The sequence below is a fragment of the Leptinotarsa decemlineata genome, unplaced genomic scaffold (assembly GCF_025532065.1).
Source record: "Leptinotarsa decemlineata unplaced genomic scaffold, Ldec_3_MD MMD2_tig00000576_RagTag_RagTag, whole genome shotgun sequence".
NCBI classification, from domain to species: Eukaryota; Metazoa; Arthropoda; class Insecta; order Coleoptera; family Chrysomelidae; genus Leptinotarsa; species Leptinotarsa decemlineata.
Window position 1 is genome coordinate 10,509,416 of NW_027412551.1, and position 17,078 is coordinate 10,526,493.

Below are 17,078 nucleotides of genomic sequence, written 5' to 3' on the forward strand. Positions count from 1 at the left end.
TGACATAGTTATCTTGCAGACCGGCAAATTTGTAAACACACTGTGCGATAGAGCGCAGGATGGGCTCAAATTGATAGAAACATGGTGAAAGGAACACTCACTGTCAATCAATACCAAGAAGACTGATATGGTCCTTTTCACCAGGAAAAGAAGTTTAACGAGCTTAAAACCTCCCGAAATCTTCAAAAGCCAACTAAACTTCTCTGAAGAGGTGAAATACCTTGATATTATCCTCGACAAGAAGCTAACATGGAACTCTCATCTACAGAGTAGAGCAAAAAGAGCATACGTGGCTTATGAGCAATGTCGGAGGACAGTGGGACGCGCATGGGGTCTTTCACCCCGTGTAGTCGCCTGGATCTACACTGCAATAATAAGACCTATGTTAACGTATGGAGCCATTGCAAGGGAACCGAAAGTTCTACAAGCAACGGCCATCCAAAAATTATAGCAAATACAGCGACTGGCTTGTTTAAACATCACAGGAGCCATGAGAACAACACCAACCGCGGCAATGGAATTAATCACGGGTCTGACCCCTCTGGACCTGTACGTTAAGTAGGTTGCGTTGATGACCATGGTACGATTGCACACGGCTGGTGTAAACCTCGAAGTAGGAATGGGTCAATTGAGGCTGGACCTATAGCGGGAAGCGCTCACTGCGCAACCTCTGCTGCAGGCAACAAGTGATGCAATTGAACCCAGGTTTGTGTTTAATAAACCCTACAAAATACAAATCAAGCAGAACACAGAGTCAGATGTTACAAATGCAATACGGATTTATACAGATGGCTCAAAAACCAAAGAAGGCTCAGGATGTGGAGTGTACTCCAGATCACTAAGCCTAAGGATTAAGTGGGGAATGGGAAGAAATACCAGCGTGGTCCAAACAGAACTGGCTGGTATCTCAATCGCACTGATAGCAGACAAGCACTATTAGCCTTGAACAGACACTGTGTTACTTCAGGGCTAGCACTAGAGTACCACGAAGATTTAGCCAAAGCCTCGATAGATAATAACATTATCCTGAGGTGGGTTAAAGGGCACAACAGGAGTAAAGGTAATCGCATTGCCGACTCTTTAGCCAAGGAAGCGGCTGGACTAAGAATTTTAGGACCAAGTGGCACCCACGGCCTGATGACTTCGACAATTGCGGAACTAGTCAAAAGTTACACCCATGCTCAATCTCTAAAGAGATGGGATGAAATCAAAGGATGTAATCTTGCCAGGATCACCTTGGGCGACCCTGGGAAGCTGGCGCCGAAGAAATATCTGGCGATGACCAGGAAAAATCTACGCCTTACAGTAGGATTTCTGACTGGCCACTGTCAGCTAAGGAAACACCTACATAATATGGGGCTAGTGGACACACCTCTATGCAGGATGTGTGAACAGGAAGATGAGACTGTCAGGCATGTCCTGTGCGAGTGCCCGGAGTTATCGTCAATAAAAGAGTGTGTGTTCGGCGAGTCTTGGCCTACACCTGCCGATATACCCACCTTCCTGGAAAGGACAGGATGGACGACGACCTAGGAGGACAACTCCTCGGGAGGATGTACAATGGGTCACATGTGGCCTAAGTGCGTGGGCTTACACTCACCCTCCCTACTCTACAGATACAGATAGATGATCGGTGAACACAATACAGTTGTAGGCAATAAAAGTGTTTTATACATTCGTCATAGGAACGTTTATGAAATAAAATTGAAAAAACCATTATAAAATAGTCAGGAAATTATCACAGAAACATTTTTGCAACTAACTTTTAAAAGTAAATTGTTATGTAGCAGTTTTATAACACTTTCCTGCGAGATTTTTATGATAGTTATAAAACTATTTCAAGCTTATTTTATAACTGTTTCCTGTAGCTTTAATTAAATTATTTTATTAGAATGATTTCAGATACTATTTGGGAAATTTGGGAATCCGATAACTTTCTCATTGATAGAACTTTCGCCAATCAGACCCAGGCAACAACGGCCTCCGTTCACTTCATAGAATTCCGAGCACCCAAATTTTCATGCTGAGAAAATAAGTCACAAGTCAATTAATTTTTTCATCATGAAAATTTGGGTGCTCGGAATTCTATGAAGTGCAGGAGGTGGATGAGGAAAGATGAAAAGATGACAAATAGTTGGCGATAGGTCTGGGAAGTATGGTGGGTGAAGTAGAATCGTTTAATTTGCGGGTGGTGTTTTGTAAAATGTGTGGACGGGAGTTGACTGGATCAGACATCTTATGTTGACCAGTACTGGCTGCTGCTGATACTATTTTCCATACATTTCTTTGATTTTCTCACAATGATACTCTACTATGATGGTTTGTAGCTAGTTATAGTAAATCACACCAGCCGCTGACTACATATAGTGACCATGTTCTTTTTTGGTGCATATTGTCACAAATTCCTGGTTGATTTTTCCGGCTTTAACAGCTGCGCTTTGGTTCAATTTGAATCATCAAAGAAAAGTTGGCTGAAAATCGCTCAACTACATCATATAAGCTGAAAAGTGAAATAAAATTGAAATTTGGATATAAAATAACATCATCAATACACCAAATACAAAATTTTCTACCGATCAGTATATACCCCGATACAGTAGAATGAATATTCATCGATATATAGAGATATAAAGCACAAGACAGTGAAACGGACATAACTTTGGAAATAATGTAATATATACAGTGGTCACAATAATTTTCGATAATTGTGATTCGATAATTAAGTCTCCTAATACGATGATCCAGATGACAATCGCCATCAGATAGACAAAATAAGTTATTCCCCGGTGTTTGGTGGGAAACTTGAAAGGGTTAATGAATATTCTTTCATTTCATTTTCGTACTCGTTGCTACGTGTTCTCATTACAAGCGAAAATTCGGTCACAAAACTAATCAAGTATATGATATCGTGGTTTGAGCAACTCTAATGGAGGCCTGTCATTCAGGGTTTTACAAGCAAACACTAGATGGCTTTAGGGGCATGAGGCTTCACAATGTTCCTTAAATTTGTCATGCCATGAGAGAATCCAAGTCACTTGTGAATGTTTCATAATGTTAGTGGATGCATGACTTCTAACAACTCAACAGAAATATATACAATCATTCACGAAGCATTTCGAGTCATTCGCAGAGCATTTTCAAGATAATGATCGTTTGCACTCTTCAATTCCAATGGACATATCACCATCCTTTCTTGATGAAACTAAAGAATATTACCGCTGAATATCATACAATGATTTGTTCGTCACAAGTCTTCAAGAAATGAGGAAAACAACCTAAAAATGTCGCATCATTCTCCATCATCACTTTCCTCTTTCCAATTTTTGTTAACACTCAAATAACCAGGACATCATGTCTAGTTTTGACCGCTCTGCTTTTCCCTAGTAGCTTCTGGCAGCATCAGTCCTGCATTCTTCTTTCATTTCATCCATTACGGAAGGCCCAAATCAGTCTAAAGTGTAGTGTCAGTCTCAAATATTCGAAATTTTTGGATATTCTTCATCTAGAAATACAAATCCTTCCATTTTCCTCCTTGAAAATTTTTGAGAATGTCATAATGAAGTTCAACGACACGTTTCAAGAGTTGTGTAAACACAGTATAACGTGTTTTTTTTGGTCTTGGTTTTCCTGGGCACAAACTTACCCAACATTTCAAAAAAATTACATGGCATTAGCCAATCAATGTGCCGACATCATACCATGGGTTGGGTTACCTATCGGGCGCGTTCTCAGGTGGCGGATAGGGGAACGGCCTGGAGACTCGGGGCCCTGCCAGGAAGCCCATGTGGCCTTACGGACGGGGTCGCCGGACTCCTGGTTAGTTGCAGAAATAAGTAGGGTGAGGGGAACCCCAACTGGGCGAAACCTCATTGTAATCAACCTACCTCTGGTAATGCGGAGCTCTGTCAGAGGTGACCAACTCTTTCCTTGCTACTCGTGAGAACAAACATGAATGAATTAACAAAACCAACAAAAACAAAAACCAATCCCGAGGCTGGACGGAAGTGCTAACCTCAATCTAAGGCGGTGGCTGGGGATGAACAGAAATGTCCACCCCAAACTACCGCTTGGAATGAGGCTGGACATAGCAGATCACCTCCAACAGCAATGACAGTTCCTGCGGCAGGCGCCAAGAGCTTCGCCTTGAATAAAGGCTAGTAACCGGCTGCCCCGGCAGGAAAGCTCCCTCACTTGTGCACCTCCACGGAAGGAACTTCAAGAAGGTTGAAAAAGCTACGCAACGACAATAATGTCGCTGCACCTTCCAAAACCTTCTTGGAGGCCACCGTGAGACATCTCAAGGTTGCCAAAGAGAGTGTGTGTTCGGCGAGTTTTGACTTGCGTCCGCCAATATAAAGGAGATGTCTCCTAGTGACTTGTTCATCTTCCTGGAAAGGACAGAATGGACGATGACCTAGAAGGATAACTCCTCGAGAGGATGTACAATGGGTCACATGTGACCTAAGTCAGGTCTAAGTGACCTGTGAGTCCACAATCACCCTCCCTACTCTACAGATACCAGATGCCGACATCATCAGCAAATTCTCTAATAGTGATTCGACGATTTTCCATAACAATTTTCTTCATTTTCTCAACCTTTTCATCGGTTGTTGATGTGCCCAAAGCGAGCGTCGTCATTCACATATTCTCGACCTTTTGTGAAAAGCTTGTACCAACTGTAAACATTTTTTGACTCAGAGTACAATCCCAGATGCCACTGTCAACATTTTAGGTGTTTTTGGACACCTGAATTCACGTTTCACACACAATTGGATGCAGCGGCGGCTCGTCAGAGAAACCAAGGGAGGCTTAGCCTCCTAATAAAATTTGAGGCTGTTCATCGCAATAAATTAAAAGATATTACAATTATGATTATTTTTTTCTAAAAATGCTCGGGTATCATTACTTTACCATTAATTTTCAATATAAAAATATAATGTGCCCGGAAAAACACTATCACTCACTACGTAGTACGTACCACACTGTATCCTGCATTAACAAAACTGAAACGCGCCGCCCATGAACGAATAACGAATAAACCATCAACCCAAAATGATAAATGTCATACGTTGCAAGGGAGCCAAGCCTCCGACCGCTTTGAAAAACACAGGCTCCACGAGACCGATCCAACCAGCGACATACGTCCCGATTTGTAATTTCAGTTGCAGAAACTATAGCGTCAGAGGAGGCTAGCCTCCAGTTGGTCTCGGTTAGTGTACGACTGCGTTTGTTTTTTATTCAGTTAGTCGGACAGGATGCCGTGATGGACCGGGACTGAAAAATATTTTGGTAAATCTTTTTAGTGTTTCTTAATAGTATTTGTTATTTGTGTATAAAACAGGCAGTATTATATTATAGAAGTGCTTTCTGATAATATTTTTGATGGGTTTTTAAAGTGTTTTGTTTCAATTTCAAGGTGTTTTCAGGTTTTCACTTTTCGATAAGTTTTTTTTTTCGTTTATTATGGATAAGTTTGACGAAATTAAAAATCTGACGATATAGTCGATTGGTTGCTGACAAATAATTTCAAGTCTTTATCTCACGATAATAAATTTTACGTTATTAAAACTCTGGGAAGGCCTCTACCAAATTTGATTTCGATTAAATCGTCAGATAATCGACGAAATCGAGGATTCAATATTAGTTGGTACGATAAATGCGATTGGTTAACCGGCTCCATTAAACGAGAATAACTTTTTTGTTGGCCCTGTGTTTTATATTCTGTACAAACCGAATACCAAACGTGGTCTAAAATAGGATACTCCGATTTAAAAAAATTACCTCGTGATATGATTCACAATTTGACACTTTTTTAAACGGTAGCGTTTTTTCGGGCACTTCAAAAACCATCCAAAATGAGCTTATTATAGACTGTGTGGCATACATTATTGAGGAAAATATAAGCAAGGAGATTGAAAGAGTTTCTTTTTTTGCATGGGAAATTGATGAAACTACCGATATCACCTGTACATCACAACTTTCAATCGTTTTTAGATCTCAAAGATGGTAATGTGGTAGAACGTTTTATGGGTTTTCATGATGTTTCATCTGGGCGCACAACTCACGATTTGTTTAATTTTTTAATTCGTACGTGTGGCACATATAATTTTAGGCAAAAGTTAATTTCGCAAACCTATGATGGGGCTTCTGTCATGACCGGCCATTTAAATGGTTTTCAAACTAAAATAAAGTCCATAGCTCCTCATGCACTTTTTACGCATTGTCATGCCCATGCCCTAATTTCAGTATTAAGCAAGGCGTGCAACAACATAAAAAAATTCGCGCCTTCGGCGTGCTTTTCTGTGTGTATATATTCTTTATGACTTTAACCTCCCCTGTTCTCCAATGCACAAGCCGTCACTGATTGGATGCAAATTGTTCGATCCAGTTTGTTCTATCGCAGAAAATCGTCAAACACACAAAACTAAACATGCTGAAACTGTGAACATATGTTCAAGAGGAGTATACCAACATCAAAAATGAAAATGTCACTATACGAGTGTACATAGCCCGCGAAATTCGAACATTCGCCTCATTCTCGAAACAGACTTCGTAAGTAAGTTATGAATCATTTCTGTGATTTTCTCATTACGTATCGTTGAAGAGTATTTCGATCTTTCTGCAGACGTCTTACGGAAACCATCATATGAACAATATTCCGCAAATGAAATGTTCACGCATAGATCAAAAAAGTTAATTCCTTCATAGAAATATCACATTTCGACTCGATGAAGTATTCATATGTCTTAATCTGAACATGATAATCGGCAGTATCGGTCGACGTTGCGTTTAGGCACCTTTATAATAGCTCCTGAATTTTGATAAGTGATATTCAGAGTATTCCAAAAAACTAACTACCAATGCCTTCACTAAGAAGACTTTCAGATTTCGGAATGGTAATCTTTTCATCTCTATTTCCTTCTATTCGATACTCGACAAGGGTGATCAACACATTTCCCATTCACCAATCTCCCATAACTCAATCAATCTTACTTTGTAATTCTAATTCGAAATCGTTTCCACTTACCAACACCATTTTGAAAGCCTTCATTCCGCCTGAGACAACGGGTTTATCCCTAATTAGTGCTATAGTTCCGACAAGGTTTACTTGATACACTCTTAACACGCAACACAACACGAATATTCAAGTAGCTCGTCTTCTGCTATTTCTGGCTGTTCTGGAGATTTACAGTGTGATTTGGTGAGTAATTATTATCAGAGAATAACAGCCGAGGGTGCAATATGTCAATGTATTCAGTTCAGTCAGTCTACGCAAGGATACAATGACAAAAAGTAGGCCGTGGCAAAAATAGGGTATTTGCTATGAAAACTATGTTGGTCAAACTGAACGATTCAATCGAACTCGTTTCAAAGATTGTGTAGCATAGAAATCAATCAATCATTATTAGAGAAAGTAGAGAACATTTCAACGGAATAATTCATTAATTTAAGAGTCAAACAACGTTGAGAAGTTTGGATTCGGGATAGAAATGTTTTCTCCCAATTTCTACTGAAACTAGACCTAGACTAGTGGGTAAACTTACATTTTTATTATTTTTTTTATATTATGAATTTTATAAAATAAAAAAATTTAATTTTTCATGAATTTCTTATGCTTGAAGAACTGTTTTTTCACTCATATCAATTCAAATTGAAATTACTCATCAGAAGGTTAAATCAATGTCTTAGATTTTTTATTTCAAAATCACCAGGAGTAATTTATTATTGAAATGTTTTCTAGATGGTGCACAATAAGTAATACTACTATGAAGAAATCTACCAGAAAATAAGAAAAACCCAAAAATGTTTTCGAAAATGAGTTTTTTTTGTTTTGCACATTATCATACAGACTTTACTATAGTAACTTCTATATTCTTCCACATCTGGAAGAAGATAATTCAACGAAAAATATATCACCGTCAATTTCCGAAGAAACTATTTACAGCACATAAGTATTTTAATCCAAAGATGTAGTATTTTTTGAAGTTCATTATCAATATTAATTCAGAACTATTCACCTACTGATTATACTAACTTGGTTAGCAAAACGCACCTAGAGTGACAGTATTTTGTTCGGGTATGGGAAAAGTCATTTTAATAGATTCAACTTTTGTTTTACAACTTCCTAGGCTTTCACGGCCGAAGTAATGATAATAGGGGACAAATTCTGGGATAGTCGTTTCATCTACTATTGCGGCAGACTTGTCAATCGTTGCAGAGACTTCCGAAATATCCTTTGTCCTCGTTATCAATGCACATACTACTGCTGTAATAGCAAACGAAACTTTGGGTATTTCAGATTACATTCGACCACAACTTTTGCATTTGAAGTTTGAAGGTGGTTGACAATGCTCATGGTACATTTCATTATTTTCAAAAACTACACCGCAACGATTTGATCTCGACAAACTTTATTTGAAAAATATATCACAACATGTTTCCCTAAGACATTAGCTTTTTCAAGTGATTTTTCTTTCAAAATCACTTGATTTTGTTTCAAATGATTTTTTTTTCAAAAAAAATAACAGAAAAATCACTTGAAACAAAATCAAGTGATTTTGAAAGAAAAATCACTTGAACAAGCTAATGTCTCAGCGAAACATGTTGTGATATATTTTTCAAATAAAGTTTGTGGAGATCAAATCGTTGAGGTGTAGTTTTTGAAATTACTATGGGTCTTCATCAATCAGAAAAAAATAAAATAAATTTCATCAGTTCCTACTTCCTTTGTCTAATATAATACATAATGATTTGAAATCCCTGAAAGAATCAATGGAATAAAAAGGATCAGCTAAAAAAATGACAATTTTATTGAGCAAAAAATTTAAATTACACCTATACTCCTATTCCCTCTCTACGCTTCATCGGTTTCAGCGTCAGCTAACCGTCTGGCGGCAGTTTTCGGCTTGATTATAGATTTCCATATGTTCCGTGTCTCTATGGTAGCTTGGCTAAATGTGTTGTTAGACAACAATAATGCGGCTTCTTTGGATTTTCTCTCACACAAGTGTTCCTCCTTGTGGATGATTTCAGCTTTAGACCACTTGATGTTATGTTGATGACTCCAAACATGTTCTGCCATTGAAGGAGCCCACAAGAAGACCCGAGTCTAGTTGAGATACGTTGACGACACCTCTATAATATTGTCGCCACTCAGTACTGGCTTATTAACGAGAGGATTTTATTCGCTGTTTCACCCATTCATCATTCATCCATATAATGAAAGAACTCATTTGAAATCTTAATTAAACATTCATTGTAACGAAACGGGGATGTTAATCAAAATGAAATAAATCACCAAAAACTTACATTATACTGCCACCTAGCAGGATCGAAGAGAAGATATGTTGCATTGCTGGAACCTTTTCTGAAGATCAAAAGATACTGAATAAATTTCTCAATACCGTCTGTTGATGATCTTGACCTACCTCAATATTTATGAAAATTCATACGCCAACATTGCAACTTTGATCCGGTCACTGTACTGAGGTAAAATGCTCAGTATGCAATATGTGCAAAGTTTGCGTATTTGGAGATTGTTTTATATTTCTATATCCTGTGATCGTATCAATTTTGATGTCTATGAACTTGGACTATTGAAAGCAAGGGATTCTGCATACTGAATGTTTTTGTTTTAGAATATTGAAGTTGAGGTTGGAACATCTTTCAATTCATGTATTTGCTTGAATGAATTTGAATCATTTCATGATTAGTTTCCATATTTGACAATATGGAACCAAGGGAATACAGAACTAGACACGTTTCTGAAGCACATCAACAACGTAAGACCATCCATCACTTTCACAATGGAGAAGGAAGTCCACAACGAATTGCCATTCTTCGACGTATTAGGTGAAGAGGACTGACACGTCTAGTTTCGAAGGAAATTATAGAAAAACCCATTTCACCCCATTTCAACCCCATTTTAAGCAGAATATGTTCTATTCTATCCGATTGATTTCATGTTGGCATAATTTTTTCACCTTTCGAAGAGACTTCTGAATGTTTCTTCAGCATCAATTTCACAACAACATCATTACACCAATAGGTAAATACAAAAAATCGTCCTTACTCAAACTTGACATCTTTCTGCTCAAAAGTACATTTTGTATAACGTTCAGAAACGACATGTACTTACGAAACAGTCCCAATATTGTACCACAAGAAAACATTACCAATTAATTGAGAGCTCTTCTCACAAACTGCTCAGGGAAGAATTCTCAATGAAGTAGGTTAAAGCAATATACAACCCAATTGATGGACGTAGCCGTTAACTGACGATACTACAGTTTCGTCCTATAAGGACATTTTCAAACTTATACATTACTTATGCATACAGTTCAACAACAGATTTCATAAACAGAATTCAGGTTTACAATGGGCTCACCCCTTAGTTTACTTTTAGCAGACATATTTATGAACAGCTTGGAGACCACTATAGTGAATTCCGACCTGGGTAAAAACATATTCATTTTTGGTACAGATATGTAGACGATATTCTCGCCTGTTTCAGAGATACTACACGACAGCTGAACTAATTTATGACATTCATGAGTAATCTCAATAGCAACATTCACTTCACACTCGAAACAGAGATAGAGAAACAGATAAATTTCTTAGACCTGACCATTACACACAATCAAAATCAAAATCACAATCAAAATATTCTTTATTGACTATTCTCCATACAATTTTAAGGTATTTTTTTGTGGTGTTTATAAAATATATACAATAAAAAATACATACAAATATACAAAATGTACACAAGGGTTTCCACTATGGAGTGGGACAGTGGGGAGGATTGGGATGGGTAGTGAATGGGGTAGAGGGAGTGGCTGGAAAAGACCCCGATACATTTGCGCTCTCAAGAATTCCGTACGGAAGAGAAAAGCGCCTCCACACAGTCCCCCGATGGGGCAGTGGGAGATGTCCCCGCTGGTGTTGGCGGTTGGCTCTCCACTCAAAAACGCCTTATATCAGCCTCATCTATAGTTTTCCGCTTCCTGCCGAGGCTTACGCGGAAGTTGTCATTCTGTCGCGTTTCGGTACTTCTCAGAGAATAATTCGTCTGTTTGTTGGTAGCAGTTGTCGATAACCCCCTGGAAAAAGTTCATTAAAAAACCAGGTAAGAGTATTTCTGCTACCACGTCATCATGTGTGCGTGAATACTCTTATCCAATTTTTCCATGAACTAAGCGCGATCGCATTCGCGCCGTTCACGACGCACCCTGGCGTTGGATGCGATCGGGCGTGGAGGGGTGGATTTTCGGGAAATCCTTGCGGGTACCGCCCCTCACCCCACACCAACAGGATTTCGTAGGGCTTCCTCCCGCTCACCGAACCCGGAATTGCTTCCTTACATCTACTTAGTGTGGCTAACCAAGAGACAGGACCATCGGCAGCGTTCGACCGAACGTTCGTACAAGTTAACTAAGCTCCTCTTTCGCCAGAGAGTGCTCGCGTCGCACACCTGCCCCCGCCAACCATGCCAAATCAGTTGGGAATATGGTCCTGGAAGTGGCCGGCCGGGGTCCTAAGCTCGGATACTAGTAGCTCCGTCCAACCGGGTTCCGACACCTCAAGCGTCTGCCTTGGTGCCCTCCAAGGCTAGACTCGGATACTAGAGCCCGGAAGGACCGCAAGCCCCGACACCTCGAACGCTTGGATCCGTAGAGAAGCAGGCGAGGATCACGGAACAGCATAAGCCGTCCAGTGTCTCATAATGGGGCTGCAATGCACCCATGAATGGATTACCGCAGCCCTGTATCCCTTTACCCGCTAGCGGAGCCGCTGCCCCTAAGAGGCCAACGCCAGTTGGAGATGAGGCTCACTAGCCTCCAGCCGCGAGCGGGCACTCACCTCCCCCCTAGAACTCATGTTAGGAAAGTTCCCTTTCCAACGTTTGATGAGTAACCGTCGAGGACTCTCACGAGCATCCTCTACCACACATCATATGTCGAAGATGTCGCGCCCATTGCCCGTATAGGTGCGGGATAGGGCGGTTCATCAACAACTTTTGGGTGTACGCCGTGTGGTCTGCACCGCATACCCTTACGTTACCCCAAGGGGCACTCATGTTAGGAAAGCTACCTTTTCAGCGTTGGATGAGTAACCGCCGAGGGCTCTTGCGAGACACCTCTCCCACACATCTAGCTTGAAATCGGCCAACGCCTGTTGCCCGCGGATGCGGGATAGGGTGGTTGACCGATAACTTTACTGGGTGAGTGCCGTGTGGTCTGCACCGGGGGACTGTCAAACACCCATAAGAGAGAGACAGTGACCCCCGCCACTCACCCCGTCAGCGGGCTCTTCGGTAGAGAGAACTTGAAGAATTTGTGAGCCAGTCTCCTGATAAGGTCGGTGACTGACTCCACTTCTGCCAGATCTAACAGATTGTTCAATGAAATGTATCTGTCACTGTTAGTGCAAATACGGAGCACTTCATTCTGCATTCTCTCGAGTCTCATTAAAGGGGACTTCTTGAGACTGCAGAACACAGGACTCGCGTACAACACAGCTGGCCTAATTATTTGTTTATAAATAAGCAACTTGTTGTCAACACTGAGCTTAGAGTTCCGTGCACTGAGCGGATACGTGCGTTTTATCGCCGCACCCGCTCGTTGGATCGCCATACTCAAGTGTTCCTGGAAGTTCAGACACACAATCAGAATAAATTTGAGTTCAATGTTTTCAGAAAACCTAGCTATACAGACATTACCATCCCAAGTGATTATTTCCATCCAGACAGTCATGAATTGACAGCTTATAGCTTAATGTTGCACGAAGCATTTTCCCCGGCTTCGCCTGCTAACAATCTAACTAGAGAAATTGATATAATTACACAGATGGGCCATAATAATGGTTTCAACGCAGATACAATTCAGAAGTTGGTCACAAAATGAAGCCGTAAATTCACTTACAGAATAATGTACCCCCAGATCAAACGATTAGAAATCAAGAAATGGGTAACTCTAACAGATTCTGGTAAAAGTAGAGAGATAATTGCGGGTTTTTTTCGAAAAAAAAAGTGGAAGTGGTATTCAGACCACATGCTAGATTATCTGATTTTCTATTCAATGCCAAAGATGAAGTGTACAAGTTGAAGAAATCTGGATCCGGAGTGTAGTAGTGTTAATGTGGGACAATGTGGTCGAAATTTACAAAAACAGTATGCTGAACATGAAAGGTCCTTCAGACTAGGTAAAAATGATTCGACGTTTTCAAACAATTCCTTGGCATGTAACCACAAGTTTTCGAATCTAAACGATATGGAAATTTTGCACTATGCAAGTAAGGGTTGCAAACTCAATTATTTGGAATCCTTGGAAATTCATGAGCATAAACAATGCGGGTGCAACCTGTTAAATGATCAAATCGAATTAGTTTACTCACCGGTTTTCAAATCAGCATATCCACATTGTCACTAGTAAACAAAATTCAGGTACTCAATTGAGCTAAGTACCTTTTTCATTAGCTACAGTGGTGTTATATAAGAGCTAATATAATCAATCATTGGTTGTTTAATGTATAAGTTTGAAGATGTTCTTATAGGACGAAACTGCAGTAACGTTAGTTACAATTGAAAGTGGTAAAAAACATGGGAAATTTCAATTCTTTTTTATTCATAAGTATAATGTAAGAACAACTTTCAGAACCACCAGCACACTGAAATCTCCATCACTTTCCTCTTTCCAATTTTTGTTAACATTCAAATTACAACCAGGACAGTATGTCTAGTTTTGACCGCTCTGCTTTTCCCTAGTAGCTTCTGGCAGCATCAGTCCTGCATTCTTCTTTCATTTCATCCATTACGGAAGGCCCAAATCAGTCGGAAGTGTAGTGTCAGTCTCAAATATTCAATATTTTTGGATAATCTTCATCTAGAAATACAAATCCTTTCATTTTCCTCCTTGAAAATCTTGGAGAATGTCATAATGAAGTTCTACAACACGTTTCTTCTGAATAAGTCCCAGTTTCAAGAGTTGTGTAAACACAGTATAACGTGTTTTTTTTGGTCTTAGTTTTCCTGGGCACAAACTTACCCAACATTTCAAAAAAATTACATGGTATCAGCCAATCAATGTGCCGACATCATCCCGTGGGTTGGGCTACCTATCGGGCACGTCTCCAGGTGGCGGATAGGGAAACGGCCAGGGGACTCGGGGCCCTGTCCAGGAAGCCCATGTGGCTATACGGACGGGGTCGACGGACTCCTGGTCAGTTGCAGAAATAAGTAGGGTGAGGGGAACCCCAACTGGGCGAAACCTCATTGTAATCAACCTACCTCTGGTAATGCGGAGCTCTGTCAGAGGTGACCAACTCTTTCCTTGCTACTCGTGGGAACACACATGAATGAATTAACAGAAACAACAAAAACAAAAACCAATCCTGAGGCTGGACGGAAGTGCTAACCTCAATCTAAGGCGGTGGCTGGGGATGAACAGAAATGTCCACCCCAAACTACTGCTTGGAATGAGGCTGGATATAGCAGATCTCTTCCAACAGCAAGGAAAGTTCCTGCGGCGGGCGCCAAGAGCTCCGCTACAGTGGTGTTATATAAGAGCTAACGTAATCAATCATTGGCTGTTCAACGTATAAGTTTGAAAATGTTCTTATAGGACGAAACTGCAGTAACGTCAGTTACAATTGAAAGTGGTAAAAAACATAACAAGTTTCAATTCTTTTTTCTTCATAAGTATAATGTAAGAACAACTTTCAGAACCACCAGCACACTGGTGACACAAACTAAACCTAAAAATACCGTTGAAAGAATGGAAGATTGTATACACAATATACCTTGTCCTCACGAAAAAAGTTATATAGGGGAAACCTTAAGACCCCTAGATGTGAGAAAAAATGAACATCGTGAAAATATAAGGAGAAGACAGATGCCATGATCGAGGTTAGCGAGGCATATTCTAAAATAATCAGGCGATCACACTGTAGAATGAAGAGAACAAAAATTAGCACCAAAGAAACTCATAGAAAAATAGAAAACTCAAAGTATCAGCGTATATTCTTTCAGCATGTAACAAGTTCATTTCGAATATCTCTGTGGAAATAGATGGTACCTGGTTGGCATCATTGAGAAGAGAGACTGAAAATGGAAATATGAACCTTAACTGAACTGAATTCTCAAAATACATCCAATGTATGTGTTCAAGTAGACCGTCGAGCGTGACATTCTTATGACGTGTGTCAAAAAAAATTCTGAGATATTACAGTTTGGGGCGAGAGTTTTATAGTGGATTCCAGGTTTTGAAATCGTAAAACGATTGTTTTTCGAAACCACTAAAGATAGCTAAGTATCAATATTTATGAGAAAGAAAGTTTTTAGCTTTCTACTACTCCATCTTGTTTCGCAAGAATTTTTTCTTTCGTGTAATTCAATGTTTATATGAAAGTAGCTGTTTCAGGAGGACTTTCTTTCAGTTTGTGTCTGAAAGTTACTTCTTTGCATGATCTACACATCCATGTATAGAGTTACTTATTTTCAAATTGATTACTTTCTTCCTTTCTTTGGAAGATTCCCTCGCCCCTTTTTTTGTATCAAGATGGAGTAGTAGAAAGCCAAAAACTTTCTTTCCCAAAAATCAATCACTCCTAAAAATATAACCCCTTCAATCAATATTCAATTCTCTTAATTGATTATTCCGATTTGTAGGCAAAATTTATGTGTACAAGTTACTATGTGGTTCATACTCGTATTACGCAGTAACTTTCAGGAGTGAAGTTCTCAGTTTGCCCTTTAATACACTTCAGCAGATTCTTTACTGATTAACCCATTACCTGCCAAGGGTAGTAAAAACCAATGCAGGAACTAAATTTTTCTTTATTTTGTCAAAAAATACACAAATTAAGATATATTAAAAAAAAAACACCAACCTTGTACAGGGTGTTGCAAATATAAAGCGTTGCGTATACGCATCAATGGCCGTTAATGCTATACGAAACGTGAAAACCTAATGACTGCTCCTAACCACCAAATTCGTAGTTCCATCAGCATTGACCGTAAATATTATGATATGTGCTCGTGCATATAATAATCAACAATCTTATAGGTGGAAATCTTCAAAACAGGCCGGATGAAGGTGAACATTGCATTTCTGGCACATATATATCGTTTGGCTTTTGCACTTGCGGCACCTTCTCCTGGCTTTTTCTGGATGTTCAACAACAATGTGTCCCACATTATCTCTTCTTACCTCACGAGGAAGTTCATTTTCTGAAGGCCGTCCCTTTTCTGAATATATAAGTGGAGCCCTGGAAACTTCGGCTTCATCATTTGTCACCTGTTCGGATTTTATGAGTGCTAGCACTAATAAGCGGAAATCTATTTGAGACATTTTCACTTCATTGGTTGGATTGTACACTTTCCAAGATTTGACAATAATGCTATCTATTGCATTTATAAATAATGGCCACCACCATTTTTTGCCTCGGACACGAATTCGATAATTAGCGATGCCATTATCGTGTAAATCGACACCTCCCATGTATTTATTATATTTTATTATCACCTCCGGCGCCGTGATACTCAGCTCCCGTGATACGGCTATACCTCTTGACACTTGCTAAAGGAGAATGCCGATAAACTTTTTTAGTAACGGCACATAAAACATAAAATCATGCCTATTATTGTCCGCCGCATATTTGTTAGAAAAGTCCACAATCAGATTTTGAATTTCTTCATCAAAGTATAAACAAAATACTTCAAACGGAGTTTTTCCTCTTATAATGTCCATCAGTTCTTGAACATCGCTATGTTCGCTTGACTTTGGTGTACTGCTGTACGTAGGCTGTTTTTTTCCAAGCAGCTGGTGATGCTTCTTTCTTTTTGTATTTAGTTTTGCTTCGCTTTCGTTGTCATTTGTTTCCTGTTCATTTGTTTCATGTTCAACTCCAGATGTTAAAATAGTAAATGTACCAGCTTTATCTCGGGGTATCTCATCGCTTACAAACGCATAGGATTTACAACTACATACGTATTTCATGAAAATGTTATTTCTTACCTATTAGCAGATTTTCATCCACCTCCTCTTCATCAGTAAGTTCATCAACATCAGGGGGTACAATTA